General features: G+C 57.3%; 1 protein-coding gene across 4 annotated transcripts in view; it reads right to left on the minus strand.

Moving 5' to 3' along the window:
- TJAP1 (tight junction associated protein 1) overlaps nucleotides 1–14,877 on the minus strand; it is a 56,286-nt gene extending 41,409 nt beyond the window's left edge. For 2 of the 4 annotated variants that reach the window (XM_073671626.1, XM_073671628.1), the window contains exons 1-2: nucleotides 14,769–14,877; nucleotides 12,649–12,688 (exon numbers count right to left, since the gene is read on the minus strand). The gene's annotated coding sequence lies outside the window, so the exon portion shown is untranslated. Of the gene's footprint in view, nucleotides 1–12,323; nucleotides 12,469–12,648; nucleotides 12,689–14,768 lie in introns of those variants that run through there. The other 2 variants (XM_073671629.1, XM_073671630.1) reach the window with 1 other exon arrangement.
- Between the last annotated feature and the right edge of the window lie 6,303 nt (nucleotides 14,878–21,180).

A 21,180-nucleotide genomic window follows, 5' to 3' on the forward strand; every position in this document is an offset into this window, starting at 1 on the left:
TCGGGGGTCTATCCTCCCCCAGGGGGCGCAGTCACCACACATCGGGGGGTCTGTCCTACCGCACACACATCGGGGGTCTGTCCTCCAGCAGGGGGCGCAGTCACCACACATCGGGGGTCTAACCTCCCCCAGGGGGCGCAGCCACCACACATCGGGGGTCTATGCTCCCCCAGGGGGCGCAGCCACCACACATCGGGGCGCAGCCACCACACATCGGGGGTCTGTCCTCCCGCAGGGGGCGCAGTCGCCACACATCGGAGGTCTGTCCTCCCGCAGGGGGAGCAGTCACCACACATCGGGTGTCTGTCCTACTGCAGGGGGCACAGTCACCACACATCGGGGGGCTGTCCTCCCACAGGGGGCGCAGCCACCACACATCGGGGGTCTGTCCTCCAGCAGGGGGCGCAGTCACCACACATCGGGGGTCTGTCCTCCAGCAGAGGGCGCAGCCACCACACATCGGGGGTCTGTCCTCCAGCAGGGGGCGCAGTCACCACACATCGGGGGTCTGTCCTCCAGCAGGGGGCGCAGTCACTACACATCGGGGGGCTGTCCTCCAGCAGGGGGCGCAGTCACCACACATCGGGGGGCTGTCCTCCAGCAGTGGGCGCAGTCACCACACATCGGGGGGCTGTCCTCCAGCAGGGGGCGCAGTCACCACACATCGGGGGGCTGTCCTCCCGCAGGGGGCGCAGCCACCACACATCGGGGGTCTATCCTCCCCCAGGGGCCGCAGTCACCATACATCGGGGGGGGTCTGTCCTCCAGCAGGGGGCGCAGTCACCACACATCGGGGGTCTGCCCTCCCCCAGGGGGCGCAGTCACCACACATCGGGGGTCTGTCCTCCCCCAGGGGGCGCAGTCACCACACATCGGGGGTCTGTCCTCCCGCAGGGGGCGCAGTCACCACACATCGGGGGTCTGTCCTCCCGCAGGGGGCGCAGTCACCACACATAGGGGGTCTATCCTCCCCCAGGGGGCGCAGTCACCATACATCGGGGGTCTATCCTCCCCCAGGGGGCGCAGTCACCATACATCGGGGGGTCTGTCCTACCGCACACACATCGGGGGTCTGTCCTCCCGCAGGGGGCGCAGTCACCACACATCGGGGGTCTGTCCTCCCGCAGGGGGCGCAGTCACCACACATTGGGGGTCTATCCTCCCCCAGGGGGCGCAGTCACCACACATTGGGGGTTTATCCTCCCCCAGGGGGCGCAGCCACCATACATCGGGGGTCTATCCTCCCCCAGGGGGCGCAGCCACCATACATCGGGGCGCAGCCACCACACATCGGGGGTCTGTCCTCCCGCAGGGGGCGCAGTCACCACACATCGGGGGTCTGTCCTCCCCCAGGGGGCGCAGTCACCACACATCGGGGGTCTATCCTCCCCCAGGGGGCGCAGTCACCATACATCGGGGGGTCTGTCCTACCGCACACACATCGGGGGTCTATCCTCCCCCAGGGGGCGCAGCCACCATACATCGGGGCGCAGCCACCACACATCGGGGGTCTGTCCTCCCGCAGGGAGCGCAGTCGCCACACATCGGGGGTCTGTCCTCCCGCAGGGGACGCGGTCACCACACATCGGGGGTCTATATCCTCCCGCAGGGGGCGCAGTCACCACACATCGGGGGGGGGTCTATCCTCCCGCAGGGGGCGCAGCCACCACACATCGGGGGTCTGTCCTTCCGCAGGGGGCATAGTCACCCACATCGGGGGTCTATCCTCCAGCAGGGGGCGTAGTCACCACACATCGGGGGGTCTATGCTCCCGCAGGGGGAGCAGCCACCACACATCGGGGGTCTGTCCTCCCGCAGGGGGCGCAGCCACCACACATCGGGGGTCTGTCCTCCCGCAGGGGGCGCAGTCACCACACATCGGGGGTCTTTTCACCAGCAAGGGTCGCAGTCACCACACATCGGGGGGCTGTCCTCCCGCAGGGGTGCAGCCACCACACATCGGGGGTCTATCCTCCCCCAGAGGGCGCAGTCAACATACATCGGGGGTCTATCCTTCCCCAGGGGGCGCAGTCACCAAACATCGGGGGGTCTATCCTTCCCCAGGGGGCGCAGTCACCAAATATCGGGGGGTCTGTCCTCCAGCAGGGGGCGCAGTCGCCACACATCGGAGGTCTGTCCTCCCGCAGGGGGCGCAGTCACCACACATCGGGGGTCTATCCTCCCCCAGGGGGCGCAGCCACCACACATCGGGGGTCTATCCTCCCCCAGGGGGCGCAGCCACCACATATCGGGGGTCTATGCTCCCCCAGGGGGCGCAGCCACCACACATCGGGGGTCTGTCCTCCAGCAGGGGGCGCAGTCACCACACATCGGGGGTCTGTCCTCCCGCAGGGGGCGCAGTCACCACACATCGGGGGTCTGTCCTCCCGCAGGGGGCGCAGTCACCATACATCGGGGGTCTATCCTTCCCCAGGGGGCGCAGTCACTATACATCGGGGGTCTGTCCTTCCGCAAATACATTGGGGGTCTGTCCTCCCGCAGGGGACGCAGTCACCACACATCGGGGGTCTGTCCTCCCGCAGGGGGCGCAGTCACCACACATCGGGGGTCTTTTCACCAGCAGGGGGCGCAGTCACCACACATCGGGGGTCTGTTCTCCCGCAGGGGGCGCAGTCACCACACATCGGGGGTCTATCCTCCCCCAGCGGGCGCAGCCACCACACATCGGGGGGTCTGTCCTCCCCCAGGGGGCGCAGCCACCACACATCGGGGGGTCTGTCCTCCAGCAGGGGGCGCAGCCACCATACATAGGGGGTCTATCCTCCCGCAGGGGGCGCAGTCACCATACATCGGGGGTCTATCCTCCCGCAGGGGGCGCAGTCACCATACACCGGGGGTCTATCCTCCCGCAGGGGGCGCAGCCACCATACACCGGGGGTCCATCATCCCGCAGGGGGCGCAGTCACCATACACCGGGGGGACTATCCTCCAGCAGGGGGCGCAGTCACCATACATCGGGGCCCTATCCTCCCGCAGGGGGCGCAGTCACTGTACATTGGCGGTCTATCCTCCCGCAGGGGGCGCAGTCACTATACACCGGGGGACTATCCTCCCACAGGGGGCACAGTCACTATACATTGGGGCCCTATCCTCCCGTAGGGGGCGCAGTCACTATACACCGGGGGACTATCCTCCCACAGGGGGCGCAGTCACAATACATCGGGGCCCTATCCTCCCGCAGGGGGCACTTTCATCCCATAGGGCAGTTGGCTGGTGCAGCAGATAGTACACAGCGTGGCCCCCGCAGGAGAGGTGATCATCGGGGGGGGTACTCTTGGAGAGTGCTGTTTGTCTAGGAATCAGCGCAGTAATGCCGCCCCTCCTCCACCTCTTATATTGACTCGTGCCTCTAGGGCTTCAGGTGTATCCAGGTGAGGACACGCGTGGTGCCGCCCCGCCCTTTCCTCGTCTCTTTCTAAAGTTTGTGCCCCCCAGCTATGAACAGCGTGCCTGACTCCTACCTACAGGAATGTGAAGCGCGATCGTATGCCAAAAAAACACACTCAGGACAAAACCTCCATCATCCTCCCACGTCCAGACAAGACCTGGCAGAGCGGGTAACCCGAGCGGCGAGACACGACCTGCACAGAGTGGCTCCAGTCACCCGGGCTCACAGCGCTGGGCGGGTGCGGGGCCACGGGTGTCATACAGGAAACACTGACACGTGTGACCGCCAGAGACCAGGCGAGCACCCGGCCCACGCTGCAGGCAGTCACTACGACTAAGGGCTGTCTGTCACAAATGGGTCCCGTGAAGACCCGGGGTCTCACGTGGGCGTAACACTACTCAGACAACACAGGGTGATGGTAAAACAGTGTGGCAATACTTTACTGAACCACAAAGCGGACAATAAAACACACAGAACAGTTCCAGCAAATACCCAAGATGGTGCAACATTACACAGTCCTCACCCTTCCTTCTCCGCCTTCCTGGGATAGAACAGCTGGCTTTGGAGACTTCCAGGACCGACTACCTCAACCAGTGGCCCCCCGCTTCTGGCGGGCCCCCACAGAGAGAAGGTAGCGGCAAGCTTAGGAAGCTAGCAGTCCATCGAGGTACAAGGCCATGAGACTCAAGGGTCCCACCCTGGCCTCTCCGAGAGCTTCCATGGGGCCAGATGACCGGTGGGTCCCAATCTGGCTTCTTCAAACAACATATCCATGGGGCCAGGTGACTTCTTCGTCCCACCCTGGTCTCCCAAAATTGTATCCATGTCTCTCTGATGGTTAATGGAGCAGATCCGAATCTTTTCAGTCAGGGCCGATACCCTTAGGCTAGAATCATATAGAATTCAAATCTGTGTTTCTTTGGGTAATGCCATGCAATCCATCTACTGTCCTGAAGGATGTCTCTCATTCTCCTTGTAAAGTCTTTCTCCAATCTGTTTCAAGTCTGACTCCTACAGAAACACCTGTCCCTTCTGTTTCTCTGGGCTCAGCCCCCAGAATGGCAGAACTGCTCTCACCCCCCCCCCCACCCCAAAGCTCAGTGTGCATTAGTGGAGGTATCTAAGGGCCCCGTCACACTAAGCGATGCAGCAGCGATCCCGACAACGATACGACCTGTCAGGGATCGTTGCTGCATCGCTAATACATCGCTGGTGAGCTGTCAAACAGGCAGGCTCACCAGCGATCAGGGGAGCAGCGATATCGTGGAAAGAATCGTTCCACGATGTCCTGCTCCCGTTACCAGCCTGCTGCAAGCAGGAGCAGGCTGGTAACTATGGTAAACATCGGGTTACTAAGTGCGCGTGTGCCCCTAGTAACCCGCTGTTTACCATGGATACCACTCTGCTACGGTGCGCGGGACCCTCCGCGCACCGTAGCAGAGTGGTATCCATGGTAAACAGCGGGTTACTAAGTGCGCGCGTGCCCCTAGTAACCCGATGTTTACCATAGTTACCAGCCAGATCGTTGGTCCCGCTGGTCACACACAGCGATGTGTGCTGGCCAGCGGGAGGCCAACGACCAAAAAATGGTCCAGGACACTTTGCAACGATCAGCGACCTCACAGCAGGGGCCTGATCGTTGCAAAGTGTCACACACAGCGACATCGCTGGTGAGGTCGCTGGTGAGTCACCAAAACCGTGACTCAGCAGCGATATCGCTAGCGATATCGCTATGTGAGACGGGGGCTTTACTCAGGTCATCCTTAAGCCCCCGTCTCACATAGCGATATCGCTAGCGATATCGCTGCTGAGTCACGGTTTTGGTGACTCACCAGCGACCTCACCAGCGATGTCGCTGTGTGTGACACTTTGCAACGATCAGGCCCCTGCTGTGAGGTCGCTGATCGTTGCAAAGTGTCCTGGATCATTTTTTGGTCGTTGGCCTCCCGCTGGCCAGCACACATCGCTGTGTGTGACCAGCGGGACCAACGATCTGGCTGGTAACTATGGTAAACATCGGGTTACTAGGGGCACGCGCGCACTTAGTAACCCGCTGTTTACCATGGATACCACTCTGCTACGGTGCGCGGAGGGTCCCGCGCACCGTAGCAGAGTGGTATCCATGGTAAACAGCGGGTTACTAGGGGCACACGCGCACTTAGTAACCCGATGTTTACCATAGTTACCAGCCTGCTCCTGCTTGCAGCAGGCTGGTAACGGGAGCAGGACATCGTGGAACGATTCTTTCCACGATATCGCTGCTCCCCTGATCGCTGGTGAGCCTGCCTGTTTGACAGCTCACCAGCGATGTATTAGCGATGCAGCAACGATCCCTGACAGGTCGTATCGTTGTCGGGATCGCTGCTGCATCGCTTAGTGTGACGGGGCCCTTATCACCTGGGTTTACATGTGAAACTCCCTGTGGTGAAGGCTCCGCCGGATCTTCTTTCAACACTTACACAATGGGCCTAGATGATTTTTGAACAATGGTTAGAGGCTCCTGCGATACTAATGAGATTAGTGGAATGTTGGACACTTTACAAGTTAAATTAGTGTACATATAGTAAACTGACGAGCAAGCAGAACATTAATAAAACACAGCCAGCAATCTCTAATACAACACAATAAGGTATTTCTCTTGGATTAACAAATCTAAAGGCCCCGTCACACTTAGTGACGCTACAACGATCCCGACAACGATACGACCTGTCAGGGATCGTTGCTGCGTCGCTATGTGGTCGCTGGTGAGCTGTCAAACAGGCAGGCTCACCAACGATCAGGGGAGCAGCGACATCGTGGAAAGAATCTTTCCACGATGTCCTGCTCCTGGTTACCAGCCTGCTGCTGAAGCAGGCTGGTAACCATGATAAACAGCAGGTTACAAGGGGCACACGCGCACTTAGTAACCCACTGTTTATCATGGTTACCCGATGTTTACCATAGTTACCAGCCTGATCGCTGCTCCCGCTGGTCACACACAGCGATGTGTGCTGACCAGCGGGAGAGCAACAACCAAAAAAATGGTCCAGGACACTTTGCAGCGATCAGCGACCTCACAGCAGGGGCCTCATCGTTGCAAAGTGTCACACATAGCGACATCGCTGGTGAGGTCACTGTTGCGTCACCAAAACCATGACACAGCAGCGATCTCGCTATGTGAGACGGGGGCTTAATGGTCTGGCTTATTAAGATTTTACGCTGTATCATCATAGGGCCCATAAGTCATACTGCGCAGCACGTGTCCTTTGGCAATGGAGGTTTATCTTCTGTAATACAGCGGCACACAAGCCCTGGTGCGCACACTCAGCGCTACGGCGGCACACGGAACCTAGCGCGCACACACAGCGCTACGGCGGCACACGGAACCTAGCGCGCGCACACACAGCGCTACGGCGGCACACGGAACCTAGCGCGCACACACAGCGCTACGGCGGCACACGGAACCTAGCGCGCACACACGAAGCGCTACCACGGCACACAGACCCTGGCGCGCGCACACAGCTCTACGGCGGCACAATGGCATACGTGTGTGGTATAGCAGTGATGCTTTCGTGACCACACCTGTTCCATTCTTCCTGCAAAGAAGTAACCAGCACCATCCCCCTCCTCCGCAGTGCAGCGTACCATGACCCTGACCATACACCAGGCCCGAGCCCTGAAACCCGAGGCCACAGCTCAAATGTCTGGAAAAACTGCGGCTCTTACATCCAAACAAGACACAAGTGAAACATGTGAGACGCAGGTTCAATTACACAACAGCCCGCGCCGACACGGGGTGGGCAGAATGGAGACACATACATACATACATACATACACACACACAGAGGGATCTATTATATAGAGTCATTACACGCAGAGGGATCTATTATATAGAGCCATTACACACAGAGGGATCTATTATATAGAGCCATTACACACAGAGGGATCTATTATATAGAGCCATTACACGCAGAGGGATCTATTATATAGAGTCATTACACACAGAGGGATCTATTATATAGAGTCATTACACACAGAGGGATCCATTAGTCATTACACGCAGAGGGATCTATTATATAGAGTCATTACACACAGAGGGATCTATTATATAGAGTCATTACACACAGAGGGATCTATTATATAGAGTCATTACACACAGAGGGATCTATTATATAGAGTCATTACACACAGAGGGATCTATTATATAGAGTCATTACACACAGAGGGATCTATTATATAGAGTCATTACACACAGAGGGATCCATTATATAGAGTCATTACACACAGAGGGATCCATTATATAGAGTCATTACACACAGAGGGATCCATTATATAGTCATTACACACAGAGGGATCTATTATATAGTCATTACACACAGAGGGATCTATTATATAGTCATTACACACAGAGGGATCTATTATATAGAGTCATTACACACAGAGGGATCTATTATATAGAGTCATTACACACAGAGGGATCTATTATATAGAGTCATTACACACAGAGGGATCTATTATATAGAGTCATTACACACAGAGGGATCCATTATATAGAGTCATTACACACAGAGGGATCCATTATATAGAGTCATTACACACAGAGGGATCCATTATATAGAGTCATTACACACAGAGGGATCCATTATATAGAGTCATTACACACAGAGGGATCCATTATATAGAGTCATTACACACAGAGGGATCTATTATATAGAGTCATTACACACAGAGGGATCTATTATAGAGTCATTGCACACAGAGGGATCTATTATAGAGTCATTGCACACAGAGGGATCTATTATATAGAGTCATTACACACAGAGGGATCTATTATATAGAGTCATTACACACAGAGGGATCTATTATATAGAGTCATTACACACAGAGGGATCTATTTCACGTGTTTATTTCTGTTAATGTTGATGATTATGGCTTACAGCCAATGAAAACACAAAAGTCATTATCTCAGTAAATTAGAATAAATAACAAAAAACACCTGCAAAGGCTTCCTACACGTTTAAAAAGGTCCCTTAGTCTGTTTCAGTAGGCTCCACAATCATTGGGAAGACTGCTGACTTGACAGATGTCCAGAAGACAGTCACTGACACACTCCACAAGGTCCCAGAGTCTGGAGGAAGAGTGGAGAGGCCACAATCCAAGCTGCTGGAGGTCTAGTGTGAAGCCTCCACAATCAGTGATGGTTTGGGGGGCCATGTCATCTGCTGGTGGAGGTCCACTGGGTTTTATCAAGACCAAACTCAGCGCCGCCGTCTACCAGGACATTTTACAGCCCTTCATGCTTCCCTCTGCCGACAAGCTTTATGGACATGGAGATGTCATTCTCCAGCAGGACTTGGCCCCTGTCCACACGGCCAAAAGTACCAACACCTGGTTCACACACAACAGTATCACTGTGCTTGATTGGCAGCAAACCCGCCTGACCTTAACCCCATAGAGAATCTATTATAGAGAATCTATGGGGTATTGTCAAGAGGAAGATGAGACCCCAGACCCCACAATGCAGACAAGCTGAAGGCTGCTATCAAAGCCACCTGGGCTTCCATAACCCCTCAGCAGGGCCACAGGCTGATCCCTCCATGCCACAGGCTGATCCCTCCATGCCACAGGCTGATCCCTCCATGCCACAGGCTGATCCCTCCATGCCACATTGCCGCATTGATGCACAAGGAGCCGACCAAGTATTGAGGCATTTACTGATCAGACATTTCAGATTTTAAAATCATTTTTCAAGCTGTTATAAAGTATTCTAATTTACTGAGATAATGACTTGTGTTCTCATTGGCTGTAAGCCATAATCATCAACATTAACAGAAATAAACACGTGAAATAGATCCCTCTGTGTGTAATGACCCTATATAATAGATCCCTCTGTCTGTAATGACTATATAATAGATCACTGAGTGTAATGACTCTATATAATAGATCCCTCTGCGTGTAATGACTCTATATAATAGATCCCTCTGCGCGTAATGACTCTATATATAATAGATCCCTCTGCGCGTAATGACTATATATAATAGATCCCTCTGCGCGTAATGACTCTATATATAATAGATCCCTCTGCGCGTAATGACTATATGATAGATCCCTCTGCGCGTAATGACTATATGATAGATCCCTCTGTGTGTAATGCCTCTATATAATAGATCCCTCTGTGTGTAATGCCTCTATATAATAGATCCCTCTGTGTGTAATGCCTCTATATAATAGATCCCTCTGTGTGTAATGCCTCTATATAATAGATCCCTCTGTGTGTAATGCCTCTATATAATAGATCCCTCTGTGTGTAATGCCTCTATATAATAGATCCCTCTGTGTGTAATGCCTCTATATAATAGATCCCTCTGTGTGTAATGCCTCTATATAATAGATCCCTCTGTGTGTAATGCCTCTATATAATAGATCCCTCTGTGTGTAATGCCTCTATATAATAGATCCCTCTGTGTGTAATGCCTCTATATAATAGATCCCACTGTGTGTAATGCCTCTATATAATAGATCCCACTGTGTGTAATGCCTCTATATAATAGATCCCTCTGTGTGTAATGCCTCTATATAATAGATCCCTCTGTGTGTAATGCCTCTATATAATAGATCCCTCGGTGTGTAATGACTCTATATAATAGATCCCTCGGTGTGTAATGACTCTATATAATAGATCCCTCGGTGTGTAATGACTCTATATAATAGATCCCTCGGTGTGTAATGACTCTATATAATAGATTCCTCGGTGTGTAATGACTCTATATAATATAGGAGTTTCACTTTTGGATTGAAGAACTGAAATAAAGTAACTTTTTGATGGTATTCTAATTTAGTGAGATGCACATGTAGTTCTTCTGATTCCTCATGTGCAGGCATCACAGTAGCCTAGGGATCCATGGTTCCGACCATTAGCAACTAGCTAGCTGTGACTATATGAGTGGTCGTAACCATGGATACCTAGGCTACTCCAGCCATCATAGCGTCCAAGCCGGACTCCTTGCTGAGGACAGACCTCCCCTGCAGCCCCCAGCCGGGTCCAGCAGCAGTAGATTATTATGATTATAGCGCCATTTATTCCAGTATATGAGTAGATAAAATAGAATCAAGCAGTCACATCCATCGATTACTGGTGAAACCTGTGATTTGGATTGCCGGGACTCCATCTCCCGCTCCAGGGGCAGCGGGAAACGTCGACCAACCTTCTGCTTTCTATTGTGTTCGGGGGCAGAACCTTCTCAGACGCCCATTAATAACTCCGTGACAGCAGCCGCGGCCGGAGGTTGTGATCATTTTGTTTCCTTTTCTTTTTCTTCATCATTTGCAGATACAAAACACAGAGGCTCGGACTGGTCCACCGAGGGGCTGGAGGATTCCCCGGTGGGCCCACTGACAGCACACTCCCTCCTTCCCCTGCTGGTGCCAGGGTGTGATGGACGCCTCTGTTGTGTCAGTGACTCCCCTCCATCAGTGTGCCGCTGTGTATAGCTGTTCTAGGGGACACGTCCTGTAAGGGTCCCCATCACATTCCCCCACGTGTGGGGCACGGACAGGACCATACACAGCAAGGGTCTGCTGAAGGCCGGTGGTGGCCACGTCCGTCCTCCCGGGACGCTCGCCCACGTGCCGGGCTTCCCAGAACAATGCCGGATTTGCTATAAGCCGCTTCTCAGGTTTAAAAAAAAGATAAAACAAAAAGAACATACATACATATATGTGTGTGTTTAAATTATCCTGCAGTTTACCATCAAAAATAAAGGAAAAAATCCACAATATTTGGTATCGTGTCCGAAAAGATCTGAATCTACAACTGTAAATTCCACAGAAATAAGGAGACGATTGCGATGCCGGAGCGGCTACAACTGGTCTCTGCACGGCCCAAAAGCAGCAAAGTGTCTTGTGTCCCCATGATGGGGTCAATAAGCCGGGACAGGCTAGATCCACCCCCTTGGATTTTCTCTGTACATTTTATATTGTGATTCTGAGTCGTCCCTCAACAAACAGCAGCGGGGCACAAAGTGTCGTTCGTATTTATGGTTCTAGGAAGAAAGCCAGAGACACCAGAGCACAAGCACATCCCCCATCATGACGCTTAGAGGGTCTGGCCCATGGGGTAGGAAAACCAGGCCTATGTTCCGACAAGACCCCCGCAGTGCACCAGGATAGCTGCCCAAGCCCCCACTGCTCTTTTCACATCCTATTATGACCTGAACATCCCATGACCGCTGCAGCCAGTCTGTGGCCACTGATTGGCTGCAAACTCTGTGTAAGTCGTCCTCTTCAGCTCTATGAACTACAAGTCCAAGAGTTCACTGGCATCTGTAGACCTTCAGAACTTCCTGAGAGTTGTAGTTTAACACCTCAGATCTTGGCACCCTGAGATGGTATCGCTACGATGAGAATGCAGGAAAGACGGGAAATATAGCGACTGCACAACCATCCCCCACCCAGCGCAGACCACCAGCGGGAGAAGAAACCAGCTCTGACCCAAGCAGCCATGTGACTGTGCGGAGAGGACAGGGCTCCACTCTGCTCCTTAATAAATCTTTTTAGGGCCGAGAAATGATCCTGTACGGTGTCACAGACCTTCACCTCCCGAGGACGGCCCCAGCCCACAGACCTTCCCCTCCCGAGGACGGCCCCAGCCCACAGACCTTCCCCTCCCGAGGACGGCCCCCGCCCACAGACCTTCCCCTTCCGAGGACGGCCCCCGCCCACAGACCTTCCCCTCCCGAGGACGGCCCCCGCCCACAGACCGTCCCGCTCGAGGACGGCCCCCGCCCACAGAACCCCCATTACACAGAGAGGGGGAGAACAAATGCTCACATCATCCACTAACACGAAGCACAAAGAAAAGCTTCAAATATCCATTAAACACACACTAAGGAAAAACTCCCATCATCCGCTGAGCAGAAACTACTCTTATGCTGACCTCACACGTTCCCCAGGAGAACTCCCATCTTCTTCAGTCTCAGGACTCCACACGAGTGACACCGAGCGGCCGAGAACGAGCCAAAGTCCAGGGAGATGTGGAGAGGTCACAGTCCAGACGTGACTCACAGACCGGAGGCGCCGGCGTCACCGAGCCTCACAGCTGACAGAACACTAGTCTGAATGATCAAGGTCCAGGGATTGCAGCGCCCCCCACAGAACACTCCGAGAATGCAAGTGTGAATAGCAGTCACATGACCCAGGTTCAGGGTCTACAGCACCCCCTACTGGAGAACACAGAATAAAGCCCGGATCCAGCTCCTTACCTCACAGCTCGGTCCTCCGGAAGAGAAGCCCAGACCTCATCTACAAGACACAAACATGAGCCGGTACAATGGAGGGTCCGGACCCCAGAGACCACCCGTCAGCCGACCCATTCACCGGCCCCCCGCCGTGTCCCCCCCACACATCACACACGCCGGCCCCCCGCCGTGTCCCCCCCACACATCACACACGCCGGCCCCCGCCGTGTCCCCCCCACACATCACACACGCCGGCCCCCGCCGTGTCCCCCCCACACATCACACACGCCGGCCCCCGCCGTGTCCCCCCCACACATCACACACGCCGGCCCCCGCCGTGTCCCCCCCACACATCACACACGCCGGCCCCCGCCGTGTCCCCCCCACACATCACACACGCCGGCCCCCGCCGTGTCCCCCCCACACATCACACACGCCGGCCCCCGCCGTGTCCCCCCCACACATCACACACGCCGGCCCCCGCCGTGTCCCCCCCACACACACACACGCCGGCCCCCGCCGTGTCCCCCCCACACATCACACACACACACACGCCGGCCCCCGCCGTGTCCCCCCCACACATCACACACACACACGCCGGCCCCCGCCGTGTCCCCCCCACACATCACACACACACACGCCGGCCCCCGCCGTGTCCCCCCCACACATCACACACACACACGCCGGCCCCCGCCGTGTCCCCCCCACACATCACACACACACACGCCGGCCCCCGCCGTGTCCCCCCCACACATCACACACACACACACGCCGGCCCCCGCCGTGTCCCCCCCACACATCACACACACACACACGCCGGCCCCCGCCGTGTCCCCCCCACACATCACACACACACACACGCCGGCCCCCGCCGTGTCCCCCCCACACATCTCACACACACACACGCCGGCCCCCGCCGTGTCCCCCCCACACATCACACACACACACACGCCGGCCCCCGCCGTGTCCCCCCCACACATCACACACACACACACGCCGGCCCCCGCCGTGTCCCCCCCACACATCACACACACACACACGCCGGCCCCCGCCGTGTCCCCCCCACACATCACACACACACACACACCGGCCCCCGCCGTGTCCCCCCCACACATCACACACACACACACACCGGCCCCCGCCGTGTCCCCCCCACACATCACACACACACACACCGGCCCCCGCCGTGTCCCCCCCACACATCACACACCGGCCCCCGCCGTGTCCCCCCCACACATCACACACCGGCCCCCGCCGTGTCCCCCCCACACATCACACACCGGCCCCCGCCGTGTCCCCCCCACACATCACACACCGGCCCCCGCCGTGTCCCCCCCACACATCACACACCGGCCCCCGCCGTGTCCCCCCCACACATCACACACCGGCCCCCGCCGTGTCCCCCCCACACATCACACACCGGCCCCCGCCGTGTCCCCCCCACACATCACACACCGGCCCCCGCCGTGTCCCCCCCACACATCACACACCGGCCCCCGCCGTGTCCCCCCCACACATCACACACCGGCCCCCGCCGTGTCCCCCCCACACATCACACACCGGCCCCCGCCGTGTCCCCCCCACACATCACACACCGGCCCCCGCCGTGTCCCCCCCACACATCACACACCGGCCCCCGCCGTGTCCCCCCCACACATCACACACCGGCCCCCGCCGTGTCCCCCCCACACATCACACACCGGCCCCCGCCGTGTCCCCCCCACACATCACACACCGGCCCCCGCCGTGTCCCCCCCACACATCACACACACACACCGGCCCCCGCCGTGTCCCCCTCACACATCACACACACACACCGGCCCCCGCCGTGTCCCCCTCACACATCACACACACACCGGCCCCCGCCGTGTCCCCCCCCACACATCACACACACACACACACACACCGGCCCCCGCCGTGTCCCCCCCACACATCACACACACACCGGCCCCCGCCGTGTCCCCCTCACACATCACACACACACCGGCCCCCGCCGTGTCCCCCTCACACATCACACACACACACACCGACCCCCGCCGTGTCCCCCGCAGAGGGGCAGGTGTAAGTCTCCCTCTCACACATCTCTATGGCGCCCCCTCCCCGCACCGTCATCTCACAGGCGGCCGGCCTCCTCCTCCTCTCACCTGCTGGCAACCATGTTTCCGCGAGGCACGCTGGGTAATCCTCCGGAATCCCCACGTTAAACGTGTGACGTCACAGTCCGAGTCTTCTGTAAGTCTGTCCGCTGCACATCTTCTCGGAGTCCAGAGCTTCAGTCACCAGACATTGAGCCTCAACAAGATGGCGCCGAACTGTAGACAATCAGTAGAGAAACCGGGCAGCCTCTAGCGACCAGTGCAGCTCTGAGACCGCTATAAGGAGCAATATCCAGCCGGAAGTGAGACCATGCCGACCAATCACAGAGAGGCTTATATAATAACACCTGCTGTGGTAAAGTGAAAGGAGGCTTTTGATTGGAGGCTTTGTGTGCTGTGCTCACGCCGAGTGTGAGGGCTGCATATTAGTGTCAGAGCCACTGCTGTCCGTCTCCGCTCGTCCTCCTCGAGCCGCTTGACTCTCTGCTCGTCCCTCCGCTCATCCCACCGCTCACCCTCCTCTCGTTCCTCCTCTCGTCCCTCCGCTCTTCCTCCTCTCGTCCCTCCGCTCTTCCTCCTCTCGTCCCTCCGCTCTTCCTCCTCTCGTCCCTCCGCTCTTCCTCCTCTCGTCCCTCCGCTCTTCCTCCTCTCGTCCCTCCGCTCACCCTCCTCTCGTCCCTCCGCTCGTCCCTCCGCTCGTCCCTCATCTCGTCCCTCCGCTCACCCTCCTCTCGTCCCTCCGTTAGTCTCTCCGCTCGTCCTCCTCTCGTCCCTCCGCTCTTCCTCCTCTCGTCCCTCCGCTCTTCCTCCGCTCTCCCTCCGCTCGTCCCTCCTCTCGTCCCTCCGCTCACCCTCCTCTCGTCCCTCCGTTAGTCTCTCCGCTCGTCCTCCTATCGTCCCTCCGCTCGTCCTCCTATCGTCCCTCCGCTCGTCCTCCTATCGTCCCTCCGCTCGTCCTCCTATCGTCCCTCCGCTCGTCCTCCTATCGTCCCTCCGCTCGTCCTCCTATCGTCCCTCCGCTCGTCCTCCTATCGTCCCTCCGCTCGTCCTCCTATCGTCCCTCCGCTCGTCCTCCTATCGTCCCTCCGCTCGTCCTCCTATCGTCCCTCCGCTCGTCCTCCTATCGTCCCTCCGCTCGTCCTCCTATCGTCCCTCCGCTCGTCCTCCTATCGTCCCTCCGCTCGTCCTCCTATCGTCCCTCCGCTCGTCCTCCTATCGTCCCTCCGCTCGTCCTCCTATCGTCCCTCCGCTCGTCCTCCTATCGTCCCTCCGCTCGTCCTCCTATCGTCCCTCCGCTCTTCCTCCGCTCTTCCTCCGCTCTTCCTCCGCTCGTCCCTCCGCTCGTCCCTCCGCTCGTCCCTCCGCTCGTCCCTCCGCTCTTCCTCCGCTCACCCTCCGCTCGTCCCTCCGCTCGTCCCTCCGCTCACCCTCCTCTCTTCCCTCCGTTAGTCTCTCCTCTCGTCCCTCCGTTAGTCTCTCCTCTCGTCCCTCCGCTCTTCCTCCTCTCGTCCCTCCGCTCTTCCTCCTCTCGTCCCTCCGCTCTTCCTCCGCTCACCCTCCGCTCACCCTCCGCTCGTCCCTCCGCTCGTCCCTCCGCTCGTCCCACCTCTCGTCTCTCTGCTCACCCTCCTCTCGTCCCTCCTATCGTCCCTCCGCTCGTCCTCCTATCGTCCCTCCGCTCGTCCTCCTATCGTCCCTCCGCTCGTCCTCCTATCGTCCCTCCGCTCGTCCTCCTATCGTCCCTCCGCTCGTCCTCCTATCGTCCCTCCGCTCGTCCTCCTATCGTCCCTCCGCTCGTCCTCCTATCGTCCCTCCGCTCGTCCTCCTATCGTCCCTCCGCTCGTCCTCCTATCGTCCCTCCGCTCGTCCTCCTATCGTCCCTCCGCTCGTCCTCCTATCGTCCCTCCGCTCGTCCTCCTATCGTCCCTCCGCTCGTCCTCCTATCGTCCCTCCGCTCGTCCTCCGCTCGTCCTCCGTACGCCCCTCCGCTCGTCCTCCGTACGCCCCTCCGCTCATCCTCCGTACTCCGCTCGTCCTCCGTACGCCCCTCCGCTCGTCCTCCGTACGCCCCTCCGCTCGTCCTCCGTACGCCCCTCCGCTCGTCCTCCTATCGTCCCTCCGCTCGTCCTCCTATCGTCTCTCCGCTCGTCCTCCTATCGTCCCTCCGCTCGTCCTCCTATCGTCCCTCCGCTCGTCCTCCTATCGTCCCTCCGCTCGTCCTCCTATCGTCCCTCCGCTCGTCCTCCTATCGTCCCTCCGCTCGTCCTCCTATCGTCCCTCCGCTCGTCCTCCTATCGTCCCTCCGCTCGTCCTCCTATCGTCCCTCCGCTCGTCCTCCTATCGTCCCTCCGCTCGTCCTCCTATCGTCCCTCCGCTCGTCCTCCTATTGTCCCTCCGCTCTTCCTCCGCTCTTCCTCCGCTCTTCCTCCGCTCTTCCTCCGCTCGTCCCTCCGCTCGTCCCTCCGCTCGTTCCTCCGCTCTTCCTCCGCTCACCCTCCGCTCGTCCCTCCGCTCGTCCCTCCGCTCACCCTCCTCTCTTCCCTCCGTTAGTCTCTCCTCTCGTCCCTCCGTTAGTCTCTCCTCTCGTCCCTCCGCTCTTCCTCCTCTCGTCCCTCCGCTCTTCCTCCTCTCGTCCCTCCGCTCTTCCTCCGCTCACCCTCCGCTCGTCCCTCCGCTCGTCCCTCCTCTCGTCCCTCTGCTCACCCTCCTCTCGTCCCTCCTATCGTCCCTCCGCTCGTCCTCCTATCGTCCCTCCGCTCGTCCTCCTATCGTCCCTCCGCTCGTCCTCCTATCGTCCCTCCGCTCGTCCTCCTATCGTCCCTCCGCTCGTCCTCCTATCGTCCCTCCGCTCGTCCTCCTATCGTCCCTCCGCTCGTCCTCCTATCGTCCCTCCGCTCGTCCTCCTATCGTCCCTCCGCTCGTCCTCCTATCGTCCCTCCGCTCGTCCTCCTATCGTCCCTCCTCTCGTCCTCCTATCGTCCCTCCGCTCGTCCTCCTATCGTCCCTCCGCTCGTCCTCCTATCGTCCCTCCGCTCGTCCTCCTATCGTCCCTCCGCTCGTCCTCCGCTCGTCCTCCGTACGCCCCTCCGCTCATCCTCCGTACGCCCCTCCGCTCATCCTCCGTACTCCGCTCGTCCTCCGTACGCCCCTCCGCTCGTCCTCCGTACGCCCCTCCGCTCGTCCTCCGTACGCCCCTCCGCTCGTCCTCCGCTCGTCCCTCCGCTCGTCCCTCTGCTCGTCCCTCTGCTCGTCCCTCTGCTCGTCCCTCTGCTCGTCCCTCTGCTCGTCCCTCTGCTCGTCCCTCTGCTCGTCCCTCTGCTCGTCCCTCTGCTCGTCCCTCTGCTCACCCTCCGCTCGTCCCTCTGCTCACCCTCCGCTCGTCCCTGTGCTCACCCTCCGCTCGTCCCTCTGCTCACCCTCAGCTCGTCCCTCCGCTCGTCCCTCCGCTCGTCCCTCCGCTCGTCCCTCCGCTCACCCTCCGCTCACCCTCCGCTCACCCTCCGCTCACCCTCCGCTCACCCTCCGCTCACCCTCTGCTCATCCTCCGCTCACCCTCTGCTCATCCTCCGCTCACCCTCTGCTCGTCCCTCTGCTCGTCCCTCTGCTCACCCTCCGCTCGTCCCTCCGTTAGTCTCTCCCTCTTCCCTCCGCACTTCCCTCCGTTAGTCTCTCCGCTCACCCTCCGCTCGTCCCTCTGCTCACCCTCCGCTCGTCCCTCTGCTCACCCTCTGCTCGTCCCTCTGCTCACCCTCTGCTCGTCCCTCTGCTCGTCCCTCTGCTCACCCTCTGCTCACCCTCCGCTCGTCCCTCCGCTCGTCCCTCCGCTCGTCCCTCCGCTCGTCCCTCTGCTCACCCTCTGCTCACCCTCTGCTCACCCTCTGCTCGTCCCTCTGCTCACCCTCCGCTCTTCCCTCTGCTCTTCCCTCCGCTCTTCCCTCCGCTCTTCCCTCCGCTCTTCCCTCCGCTCTTCCCTCCGCTCTTCCCTCCGCTCTTCCCTCCGCTCGTCCCTCCGCTCGTCCCTCCGCTCTTCCCTCCCCTCGTCCCTCCCCTCGTCCCTCCGCTCGTCCCTCCGCTCGTCCCTCCGCTCTTCCTCCGTACGCCCCTCCTCTCGTCCCTCTGCTCGTCCCTCTGCTCGTCCCTCTGCTCGTCCCTCTGCTCGTCCCTCTGCTCGTCCCTCCTCTCGCCCCTCTGCTCACCCTCTGCTCACCCTCTGCTCGTCCTTCTGCTCGTCCTTCTGCTCGTCCTTCTGCTCGTCCCTCTGCTCGTCCCTCTGCTCGTCCCTCTGCTCGTCCTTCTGCTCGTCCCTCTGCTCGTCCCTCTGCTCGTCCCTCTGCTCGTCCCTCCGCTCACCTTCTGCTCCTAATGATAATCTAATTTCAAATGTGCAGACGATGCAAGTCTAGGAGGGATAGCTAACACTGGAGAAGACAGAGAAATGATTCAGAAGGATCTAAATAAGCTTGGACAATGAGCAGCGACTAATGGAATGGGATTTAACAGAGAGAAATGCTAAGTCCTACATCTGGGCAAGAAAAATGAAAATTACATCTACAGAATGGGAGGAATAGAACTAAGCAACAGCACGTGTGAAAAAGACTTGGGTATACTAATAGATCACAGACTGCACAGGAGTCAACAGTGTGATGCCGCAGCAAAAAAGGCGAACACAGTTCTGGGATATATTAGGAGAAGCATACTGTAGTGTCTAGATCCCGTGAAGTAAATATCCCTCTACTCCTCCTTGGTCAGAGCTCATCTGGAATACTGTGTCCAGTTCTGGGCACCACATTTTAAAAAAGACATCGAAAAACTGGAGCAAGTTCAGATAAGATCTACCAGGATGGTGACTGGTCTGCAAACTATGTCCTACAAGGAACGGTTAAAGGAACTGGGAATGTTTAGCATGCTTAGCTTTCTGAAAGGGGATGAAATCTGAGTCTGGAAATTACAGGCTATAACAGAAGTGGTGGAACCACTGTGCCACGATCCAAGGAGAGCCTGGAGGGGCGTGACTAGGTGGTATACCAAGAATGACTTCGGATGCACGGTAGCCGACCATCAAGGGACAGGAGACTGGATCGAACAAGAAGGGAAAGTTCAGCTGGTACAGGCAGGAACCCAGGAGCGGCAAGTTCTGGGGGACTCGGCTGGTAGACAGGCAGCTGCGGCTGGTATACAGGTGGAGACAGGCAGGTGCAAGCGGGTACGGTTGGTATATAGTTGGGCACAGGCTGGTACAGGCAGGTACGGCTGGTATACAGGTGGGCCCAGGCGGGTACAGCTGGAAGGCACAAGCAAGGACAGGCACGACTGAGACGTTTGGAGTCGTCTAAAGCTAAGCTATTTCCCCCTGTTTGTCCAGCCCTGCTGTCTATAGTGTTTAGTGGAGATCGACTAGTGCTCATCTCCTCCCTTCCCTAGCCTTAGTCATACACCAGGGAAAGACAGGGCGAGGCACGCGTGCGGCTACTGGTGAAGAGCCAATACAGGGATGTTATGGGAGACAGGGTGACGCTAGATCAACCTAGGAGGTCTCCACCCCCCCCCCCCTTTCCCTAGAGTCTGGGCTCCCTTTCCCTCTTCCCTTTGTGTTTCACGAAGTCTTTCCCACACCTTGCGTGACACTGTGTGACAAAGGACCTCATCTACATCTAGAGAGAAGATGGTTTGATCATAATCACAGACACAGATTCTTAATGTGAGACCATGGATTCTTTACTGTAAGAGCAGTGGGACTATGGATCTTTCTGCCACATAATGCTGTACTAGCTGGTTCACTACACAAGTACATGGAGGTCAGGACGCCTTTCTTGATGATATAACATTACAGGTTATGGACACTAGATTCTGTGATGGACGTGGATCCAGAGAACTTGTCTGACTGCGTATGTGGATTCGGGAAGGAATCTCCCTTATATAGAGCTATTAGTGTCAGCCCCAGGGGGTTTTGCTTCCCCTGGATCAACGTGTTCGGCTGCAGGTTGTGGTTTTGAATTACACCGTTCATTTTGCCATATAACGTACTGAAAAACTGTGATTGGGAAAAATAAAACATTTCTGCCAGTTTTTTGGTTTAGTTTTACTTATTCCATTGTTGGCAAAGATGAGCTGGACTCACATCTACACGTCGTTCCAAAAAAAATCGATACCAAACTTTCACGTTTCTTCTTATTTTAGAGCTCAAAAAAATTCTGATATTTGTAAAACAAAAAAAGGATAAGTATTTGTAAAACAAAAAAGAATAAGTATTTGTTTGTGCCGCCACTTTGTACGTTTTCTACTTTTCCGTTGATCTCGCTCTGTGAGGACTTGTTCTTTGCGCCCCGAGCTGACTGTTTTACAGGTACTATATTGGAGTGCAAAATTTGGACCATTTTTTTTTTGGGAGGGGAAATACCAACCAAAAAGCAGCAGTCCTGGATTTTTTTTTTTTTTCACATCTGGATTCAATAATTTTATG

The sequence above is a fragment of the Phyllobates terribilis genome, unplaced genomic scaffold (genome assembly GCF_046119375.1).
Source record: "Phyllobates terribilis strain yellow unplaced genomic scaffold, ASM4611937v1 Scaffold_3__8_contigs__length_932513732, whole genome shotgun sequence".
Classification (NCBI taxonomy): Eukaryota; Metazoa; Chordata; class Amphibia; order Anura; family Dendrobatidae; genus Phyllobates; species Phyllobates terribilis.